The sequence below is a fragment of the Xenopus laevis genome, chromosome 6L (genome assembly GCF_017654675.1).
Source record: "Xenopus laevis strain J_2021 chromosome 6L, Xenopus_laevis_v10.1, whole genome shotgun sequence".
Taxonomy (NCBI): Eukaryota; Metazoa; Chordata; class Amphibia; order Anura; family Pipidae; genus Xenopus; species Xenopus laevis.
Window position 1 is genome coordinate 68,931,165 of NC_054381.1, and position 10,987 is coordinate 68,942,151.

Genomic DNA, 10,987 nt, shown 5'->3' on the forward strand with positions numbered 1-10,987 from the left:
ATGCCTTCATTCACAAAAATGTTTCTCCATGTATTTTTGCATTGTCAGATTTTAATTGGTAGGAGAGAATACCAGGTCTATTTATCTAAATTATCTAAATTAATTTTATTTTACTTTATTATTATTATTCTAATATTTTATTATTTTATGTTATTTGTATTTCCCCTTTTTCTTTATTTATTTATTTAGTTGTCTTTCATGTCAAATGTTTTTACCGTTATGCTCATGAATATTTCTTTTGCTCCTTATTGAAACACTGTATGTTTATCATATTGTCATATTCTTGTATTTTATTGAAAATCTCAATAAAAAGAATTTCAAAAGAAAGAAAGAGACTGATATTCTAAGACAAACTGAAAATGGTTTTCAGTTTTATGATTTGTTTTTGAGTTATTTATCTTTTTATTCAGTAGCTCTCAGGTTTGCAATTTCAGCAATCTGATTGCTAGGGTCCAAATGACCTTAGCATCCATATGAGTTATAAAAAGTAGCGAAATCAATACATTTGTAGCCTTACAGAGCATTTGTTTTTAGATGGGGTCAGTGACCCCTATTTGAAAGCTGGGAAGAGTCAGAAGAAGTAGACAAATAACTCAAAACTAAATAAAATAAATAATGAAGGCCGAAAAGTTGCTTAGAATTAGCCATTCTATAACATAATAAAAGTTAGTGAACCACCCTTTAACTTTACTGTTCTAAATATAAAGGCTATGAAGAAGTTCCAGTGCAGTGTAAAAGCACTAAATAAACATTACTCTCAGTGCCGGATTTCTCTCCCGGGCGCCCGAGGCCTCTGGGTCCTAGCGCTCCATATCGGCACGCACAATACCCCTTTCCCGCGCGTGTGTGCGTCATATCGCTGGGAAACGCTGCGTTCCCCATACACTTTAGGAAGCAGCTGGGCAGCATGCCACACCTAAAATTTCGCCACCCTAGGCCCGGGGCCTTTATGGCCTTGCCACAAATCCAGCCCTGATTACTCACACATGTTAAAGGACATCATCAGCCAAAAAAGCCAGAATGCCCATACACAGAGTATTTTCCACAGATGTCTTTGTACCACATTACTGTATATGTTCTAAATAATGCGGCATACAAATGTCACGTGTGACACATTTTAAACACCGTTTATGTTTCATCCTAAAGGGAGCTCCCATGGAATTCTCTGTGTTATCAGATGGCTGAGATTACTATAACTATGCGATTTAGGATCTCTCTTCTGTTTAATCACTTGTGACACAAGCCCTTGGTCTGCCTCTGCTTATTTTAGATTTCCTTTTCCACTGAGTGTTAATGCTCTTGTCTGCCTTTGCGGAAAAGCTGACATTTCTTGTCTACAAGACCTGGTGTTACATTAGTAGCTGAGACTATGGCCTAAAGTGAAAAATGTTCTTCTTCAAGATCTTGGGAGTTATTTACTAAACCTAATTTTTTTCTGTTTTTGGGGAAAAAAAACTCACATTTTTGGAGATTTATTGTACCCCGAAGCTGAATCCAAAAATCTGCTATCTCAAACCTGCCGAGGTCATGTAGAAGTCAATAACAGTTGTCCGTTTTACAATTTAAAGATCTGCACTGAGCTTTGTTCGATAATCTAGAAAATTAGGGGTTTTCGGCCAATAACCCAGAAAAATCGAGCGATTTGGGCATCAAATCTTAAAAATTCGTACAATTTGAGTTTTCGCTTGATTTTATTGAGCACAAATGTTTCCAGTTATTTTATTGATAAATACGTTAAAATCGTGGATGGGATGAGATAAATTCAAGTTTTAGTAAATAACCCCTCAAGTGTTACACAAGTATCTAAGAGTCAAAGTCAAAAATGTTTTTGTAGGAAATAAAAGAAAGGACTTCTGGGACAGGATTCTGAAAAAATTTCTAGGCTATATATGTCACATTTCTTTCAGGGTCAGAATTAAAGCTGGAGGAGACTCGAGATGCAGCTGGCCCAGCAGGGAGGTCTCCCAGGGATTGAGCAATTATTACAGCAATTGGAGTCAGAATATTATGAAATAAATAAGTTTTTAGTTAGTGGGGTTTGCTTTGTGTTACATAGTTACATAGTTACATAGTTAAATTGGGTTGAAAAAAGACAAAGTCCATCAATTTCAACCCCTCCAAATGAAAACCCAGCATCCATACACACACCCCTCCCTACTTTTAGTTAAATTCTATATATCCATACCTATACTAGCTACAGAGCTTAGTATCACAATAGCCTTTGATATTATGTCTGTCCAAAAAATCATCCAAGCCATTCTTAAAGGTATTAACTGAATCAGCCATCACAACATCACCCGGCAGTGCATTCCACAACCTCACTGTCCTGACTGTGAAGAACCCCCTACGTTGCTTCAAATGAAAGTTCTTTTCTACTAGTCTAAAGGGGTGGCCTCTGGTACGGTGGTCCAATTTATGGGTAAAAAGGTCCCCAGCCATTTGTCTATAATGTCCTCTAATGTACTTGTAAAGTGTAATCATGTCCCCTTGCAAGCGCCTTTTTTCCAGAGAAAACAACCCCAACCTTGACAGTCTACCCTCATAATTTAAGTCTTCCGTCCCTCTAACCAATTTAGTTGCACGTCTCTGGACTCTCTCCAGCTCATTTATATCCCTCTTAAGGACTGGAGTCCAAAACTGCACTGCATACTCCAGATGAGGCCTTACCAGGGACCTATAAAGAGGCATAATTATGTTTTCATCCCTTGAATTAATGCCCTTTTTTATGCAAGACAGAACTTTATTTGCTTTAGTAGCCACAGAATGACACTGCCCAGAATTAGACAACTTGTTATCTACAAAGACCCCTAGATCCTTCTCATTTAAGGAAACTTCCAACACACTGCCATTTAGTGTATAACTTGCATTTATATTATTTTTGCCAAAGTGCATAACCTTGCATTTATCAACATTGAACCTCATTTTCCAGTTTGCTGCCCAGTTTTCCAGTTTAGACAAATCACTCTGCAAAGTGGCAGCATCCTGCATGGAACCTATAGTTCTGCACAATTTAGTATCATCTGCAAAAATAGAAACAGTACTTTCAATGCCCATCTCCAGGTCATTAATAAACAAGTTGAAAAGCAAGGGACCTAGTACAGAGCCCTGCGGTACTCCACTAACAACACTGGTCCAATAAGAAAATGTTCCATTTACCACCACTCTTTGTAGTCTATCTTTTAGCCAGTTCTCTATCCAGGTACAAATACTAAGTTCCAGGCCAACATTCCTTAATTTAACCAGTAACCTTTTGTGTGGCACTGTATCAAATGCTTTAGCAAAGTCTAAGTAAATCACATCCACTGCCATCCCTGAATCGAGGTCTCTACTTACATTCTCATAAAAAGAAATTAAGTTAGTCTGGCAAGATCTATTACGCATAAAACCATGCTGGCACAAACTCATAGTATTATGATTTGCTATGAAGTCCAGTATCTTATCCTTTATTAACCCTTCGAAAAGCTTTCCTACCACTGACGTCAGACTAACTGGCCTATAGTTTTGAGGCTGAGAACGGGATCCTTTTTTGAATAGAGGCACCACATTAGCAATTCGCCAGTCTCTCGGCACTATGCCAGATCTCAATGAATCCTGAAAAATTAAGTAAAGAGGTTTGGCAATCACAGAGCTGAACTCGCTAATTACCCTGGGATGAATACCGTCTGGCCCTGGACCATTGTTAATCCAGGGCCAGACGGTATTCATCCCAATTACTTACCAATAAAGCTGTGGCCTTTCTCTTCGTAAAAAATAATTTTTTTGTTAAACAAGGTCCAGCTTGTGCGTTCCAAACATATTACAAACATTTTTGTTGGTAGAGTGAAAAGGTTAAAAAAAAAAACGGTAGACAAGTGGCATCTAGATTTTGTTTTCCCTCTCAGATACTTCTTAGCAAAAAACTGCTGTTACTATGTGTTATTTCAATAACTTGGTTATAAATAGTCCATAAACAGACAATTTTAAACAGTGTCTACTTATTAGAGAAGGTGAGAGGTGCCTCAGACAACACATTATTGGGGTACCAAAATTCAACAATGAGGAAGAGAGAAGAGGCTACTGCCTGCGGTAGAGCAGAAATCAGCCAGTGGATTTCGGCTAGCGGGTTTTGCCCCATGTGGCTTTAGCAAGTCTGTTTTAAAAGTCACCTTTTAGGGAGTATCAGTATATTCCAGGGTTTCCTAATTAGCATAGCATAGCAAATGTATTTCAGGTTAGAAGGCTCTTCTCATTTGCATGCCAAACATAAGGAATTTAGAGAATTAAAAAAGGCATGTATGCTTAGAAACATGAACATGATTTTCATTTTATCTCATGAAACAGGTTGTACTGGCAGATACGATGGATAGTTTCAAGAAGGATTTTGATGGCTTTTTGCAAACAACATAATTTACATAAAATAATGGTTAAAGTGCAACAGAGATACAGGGACTGGCATGATTTCAATTTTGGTTTTAGCAAAGATCCTGACATGTTCCTATGAAAATCCATAGGAATCTGTCAGTGTTATTAGGTGGGTTTAGACACAAACATGTTCTGCCCCCCAGCCCAGCATTACTTACTTCAGCCAACTAGCACAGTGTTTTCATTTGTTATCAGCCCATAATAAATCTGCCTGCAGTAAATCAGCCCTATGTGGAAAACTATACCCCGAAAACTATACCCCGAAATGAATAATTGAGCAACAGATTAAGTATCATATTAAAGAATCATAAAACTGGAATATATATTTAAGTAAATATTGTCATTTTACATCTCTTGCCTGGAACCACCATTTTGTGCTGTTTTCTGTGCTGTCTCAGAGATCACCTGACAGAAATACTACAGCTCTAACTGTAACATGAAGAAGTGTGGAAACAAAAAGGGAAAATTATTTTCATACTTACCGTAATGTTCCTTTCTTAGCTTCTATATATGTCAACATAAACACTGACCCCACCCAAATCAGAAAGTCCCTCCTCCAAAGCTTCCTGGGGCCAGTAGTCTAATAATTTAGTCCAAAAAGGTAGCGTATGTTGACATATATAGTGGCTAGGAAAAGAAAATTATGGTAAGTATGAAAAAATGTTCCCTTTTTCTAGTCACTATATGTCAACATAAACAATGGGATGTACCCAGCAATGTAAGAAAATAGGGAGGGCAATAAAAAAACTCTCTCAACCCTTGCAGAAAAAAGGTTTATTTTGAGTTGTAAGAGCATAGAACTCCTGAAGCGAATTCAGCACCTCCGGAACCCACATTTATATGATAATGGTTCATAAAGGTCCTAGCTGACTTCCAAGAAGCAGTCTGACTAGATGTCATCCTCCGAAGACACCAGGTCCAAGGCAAAATCTATACAGGGCACAGAGGAAGTAGCTTCCACTTCCGAAATGCATGGTAGCAAACTGTTAGACATTACTGACCCCAAAGCTGAAGGAGGAGATAGAGGGGAAGCCTGCAGCAAGCAGAGAAAAACAGTCTGCGCAGAATTTTTTGTTTGGCAAGCTAGGATTTTTCACATCCTTGACACTCTACAAACTCCTTTCTTGTATCCAGCTTTTTTTTAGGCAAGCTGTAAACAAAGAATACAATAGGTACCCATAAGACAGCAGAAGAGAGGAAAAAAAAAAATAAGTAACCGGAGGGACTTACCCAGCTCTAGGCACAGTTTTACTTGAGGCAGTGTGTTCCATCCCCCTAGTGTGCTATTTAAAAAAAAAAAAAATTCAGCACGCATTTCAAAAGAGTACAAACACCGCACGAGAACTAAGACCTGTTATACCTGTTATCGGCTGTAGAAACACTCTGAGGGAGCAGAAAAGCACGTCCTAACAACAGGAATGAAGGTAGCAATTTACCGGACCACGCCAGCCAAATTTAAAATCTGCTACCACCCCCTCGAGTACTACCGCACCAATGAAAGGAGAGACTGGCACTGCGCATGCGCACCATGTGCGCATTCGCATGGTGATCATCCCAAAAACAGGTAAATAATCTTGCCCCTTATATTTGAGAGGCTACGGGTCAACAAAAAATTTTTTAAGGGCCGGGTAGCTCAACAAAGTCTGAGAAGGACAGGAAAAAAAAAGACTACTGGCCCCAGAAGGGGAGGGGTTTTATAGCATTGGAGATGGGGCAGGGAATCTACCCAGTGTTTATGTTGACATATAGTGGCTAGGAAATACAGAACTCTTTCTGTTAATTGGCTCATGTGACCTAACAAGTATCGTTTGTTAGGTATGTTTGTGTGCAGCGTGAATCATACGATCCCAGGAGGCTGCCCATATTTTTTCTATTTATGATTACCCAATGGCACAAACTATTAAAAAAATATATTATTATGAAAATGGTTTATTTACATGAAGTTTACATATGAGCTGTTTTATGCAATATATTTTTATAGAGACCTACATTGTTTGAGGGGTATAGTTTCCTTTAAGAATAAATGCTGGTTTGTACAGAGTCTATTTGCTAAATACCACACCCATACAAGGACTGCACGTTAAATGAATATTTATTAAAGCAAAAATGAAAACGGGGTTACAGAGACAAAAGGTTTGTGAGGTATAACTGTATATAGATTTTTCACTTCCATAGTTCAGTCTGGCATCTCAGTAACATAAGTCTTAAAGGAAAACTATACCCCCAAAATGAATACTTAAGTAACAGTTTATATCATATTTAGTTGCATATTAAAGAATCTTACCAAACTGGTATATATACTTAAGTTAATATTGTCCTTTTACATCTCTTGCCTTGAACCACCATTTTGTGATGCCTCAGAGATCACCTGACCAGAAATACTACAACTCTAACTGTAACAGGAAAAGTGTTGAAGCAAAAGACAGAATTCTGTCTGTTAATTGGCTCATGTGACCTAACAAGTATAGTTTGTTTGGTATGTTTAGTAAATGGTATGATCCCAGGGGGCGGCTCTTGTTTTTTAAAATGGCAATTTTCTATTTATGATTACCCAATGCCACATATTACTAGAAAAGTATATTATTATGAAAATGGTTTAAAAACACGAAGCAGGGTTTTACATATGAACTGCTTTATGCAATATCTTTTTATAGGGACCTACATTGTTTGTGGGTATATGTTTAATACATTTCTCAACAGCATCTGTGGAATATTAGTAACTGTTGTATCAATTATAACAGCTGCTTTTCATTAAACTCAGCAGGACCAAAACAATTTACAGAGTTGATAATTTAAAATTCAATATTAGAAAAACAGTCAAAAAGAAAAAATAGATATCAATTTTGGAAAAAGTCTTGATTTCTGGTGTTGCATCTGAAAACTATAACTGAAAAAAAAGTGTTTGGATGGTGAACAAACCCTTTAAGCTTAACTATAATGGTATTAATTATTCTGTCATTATTTTGGGTAGAGATGGGTGTCATTATGACATTATTTTCTGAAATTCTGTGATCTCTGTAATACATTATAATTGTATCCATCTGATGGGTTTGTTATTTCCAGTCAGGAGTTGAAATGTATATTAGTTCACTGCTTATTAAATAGTAAGTTTAAATTTGATGCAATTCTATTTGACTTTTGTTTGACTATGTCATTAAAATAAATATATTTTTCAATCATATCTAAATTAATCACAAAAACAATATTTACTTAAGAGATAATCAAGTTAATTATGATATTAAGCTGCTTACTTTTATTACAGATTTGTAATTTAATTAGATATTATTCAAAAGGAATTTATGTAGCAAAAATACACAATTCTTTAGTTATTCTGCATTAATTATTGATTAATTTTATAATTAATAATATTGCATTAATTATTGATAGTACAATGACAAACACCTGTAAAAATTATTTTTATTTGGTTTTGAATCATGTCTTCTAGTGTGTTGGCGTATGGTGTCTATCTTATTTTCTAAACATTATGATATACAACAAAAAAACGTTTTTATGTTTTATCCCATAGCGCTGTGGATGCTTTATAAATTCATGATAATGAGGCAGCTAACTAAAATGAAAAATATCATTAATGTTAATTCTTATTGGGCTAAACTGTAGAGATATATTAAGCATAAAAAACTTAAATTTAAACATTTGGCATCTTAAAACTTCTGAGTTCATTTAGAGGTCAATGGGAATTGTTGTAGGCAAAATTCAAAGGAGTTGTTCACCTCTAAGTTAACTTTCAGTATGATGTATAGATAATATTCTGAGACAATTTGTATTTTTGGGTTTAATATTTTATTATTTGTGGTTTTTTAGTTATTCAGCGGCTCTCCAGATAAGAGACAGGAATGTGAATAGGAAAAGGTCTGAATATAATGGTGAATAAAAAGAGTAGAAATAACAATACTTTTGTAGCCTTACAGAGCATTTGTTTTTTAGATGGGGTCAGTGACCACATTTGAAAGCTGGACAGAGTCAGAAGAAAAAGGCAAATAAATAAAAAAACTATAAAAAAAAGAAATAATGAAGAACAATTAAAAAGTTGCTTAAAATAGGTAATTCTATAACATACTAAAAATGTACTTAAAGTTGAACCACCTCTAAGTGATCTAAGTGATTTTTCCAATCCGAGTTTTCTGAATGTTTTGAGCATGTAAACTCACAAATTCAGGTTATTTAAATGTTTTCCTTGATTTTATACAACCAAGTGTTTTTGTTTTTTTTAATATATAAGCAAACATTTGAGTTTCTTCAAAATGTAAGTTTATTCAAAGTCGAAACACCTCTACAATTACACAATTGAATGTAAACAAGTTTTTAGCTGGTGTTGAAAACAAAGGGTTTTGGTAGATTGCTATGCATGCTGAGAGCACTGGGTGTAAGGTGGGAGCAATCAGAATTAACAGTTCATTGCTGTGTCAGTGATCATTGTAAAACCAAAAGTTAAGGGTTCACTGATCTCTTAAAAATATCTAAGAAAGTAGGAAATGTATACTACACTCTGCCTTATATATTTTTGCAATTTCTAAGCCTAACAAAGACCAAAACCTAGTTCAGAACCACAGATCTTAAAAAGTGGGACAATATGCAAAACGTATAAATACTTTTCTGTACCTAAATGGGCATTACAAAAAAACCTGCAGGCAACATTTGCAGAGAAGTTGATCTGGTGACATAGTCCAAAATGAGGAGCATTCATGTTTTCTTCTTCCTGGACTTTGAAGAGGCATTCAATTCTCCTTCTTCTGAATTCCTCAAATACATGCTTGATAAAATACAACTTTTCTATCTCATTTAGAGGAATTGTATGATTAACCTGATACATTATAATCATAACGATGATTTACCATGATTTCCCCACTTACCCAGTTTTAAGGAAGGAACATCCCTCATCCTATCTTGTTTCAGGAAGATTAGTACTCAACTAAATGATTCTACCATCAACAGCTTACATTGACCAAGATGCAAAATGTGTGCCAACTTTTTGTGTGAAGCTCTAGGGGGCACATTTACTAATGGTCGAATATCGAGGGTTAATTAACCCTTTATATTCAACCGTCGAAGTAAAATCCTTCGACTTCGAATATCGTAGTCGAAGGATTTACAGCATTTCCTATGATCGAACGATCGAAGGAAAAATCGTTCGATCGAACGATTAAATCCTTCGAATTGAGCGATTCCAAGGATTTTAATCCATCGATCGAACGATTTTCCTTCGAAATTTGTTATAAAACCTATGGGGACCTTCCCCATAGGCTAACATTGATGTTCGGTAGGTTTTAGGTGGCGAAGTAGTTGGTCGAAGTTTTTTTTAAAGAGACAGTACTTCGACTATCGAATGGTCAAATATTCAAACGATTTTTAGTTCGAATCGTTCAATTCTAAGTCGTAGACGAAGATCGAAGTAGCCAATTCGATGGTCGAAGTAGCCAAAAAAATACTTCGAAATTTGAAGTATTTTTTATTCTAATCCTTCACTCGAGCTAAGTAAATGTGCCCCGCGGTGTTCATGTTTAGCCTAAACTGTATTAATCAACTACAGATCCATGAGGGGTCTGAGTCAGGAATGGACCCAAGATGGTTATTATTGAACAAGCACTGTGCCACTGTGATGTCACAGGGATTTTTTTCTGGATTTATAAACCCAAACAAATCAAAAATATATTCATATTATTTTTCATACCATAAACTTTCCTGATTTCTACACATTGTCTATTAGCAACTATATTTAGGAATCCAAGTATTCCTCTTAGACTGGAGTATAAACAATTTCAGTGTTGAATAGCCAGACGGATTATTCATATAAATTATTAAATCACAATTTACTGAATGACAAACTGGACTCCAGGATGGATATACGATCCCTGACATAGAACTATGAAGGCATAACCAAATCAAACACACTTAGGCTCACTAAAGCAGGGACAAACACAATTCTCAGACCCTACATTTTTTAGTCTTACTACTATAAAAAGCTCTATTAATATTTTCTACAGACAAGGAACCAATAATAACCAATTAACCTTATTAAAGTACTGTATGTAAAAGAATAAAGCAGAGAACTTAATATGAGTAACAATGATGAAAAGGACTGGCAGGAAGTTATTATAATACTGCTCATTATTAAACTAATACACTAGCCTAAAAATAGCATGTACAAAGTATTGTATTTGGCTCCTTATAGAATGTAATAACAGCAACATAAAATTATTAAAAGTTCAATGTATAGTGAGAGTTATCTAGGGGCCCCATGGTGGAGATTTCCAAGCTAAGTTGTTATTTGTAGAGGCCACATGAATCTATAAATTATGCTCTAGATCCAGGGTTTAAACTCTGTTTCATTTAAGCTATTTCTAAATGTTGGGTCTGCAACATAATATAAATATCTTGTTTGACCGCAGCATTGTATCTATTATTTTGTTGATCTGTGATTACAATAAAAAAAAAATTAAAAGTTTTTATTTTTTAAAATTTTTCAGAGGAAAGAAGAAGAAGAAGAAGAAGAAGAAGAGAGAAAAAGTCATACAAGACAGCATTTTATGCCAATGGAGCCAAATAAAATACATATTTTGACCTTTAA

At 35.4% G+C, this 10,987-nt stretch overlaps 1 long non-coding RNA gene across 1 annotated transcript; it reads left to right on the forward strand.

The window, feature by feature from the left end:
- The first annotated feature begins 5,340 nt into the window (after window positions 1–5,340).
- LOC108719020 lies at window positions 5,341–10,987 on the forward strand. The gene is made up of 2 exons (XR_001936133.2): window positions 5,341–5,965; window positions 10,887–10,987. It is a non-coding gene; the product is annotated as an uncharacterized LOC108719020 (long non-coding RNA).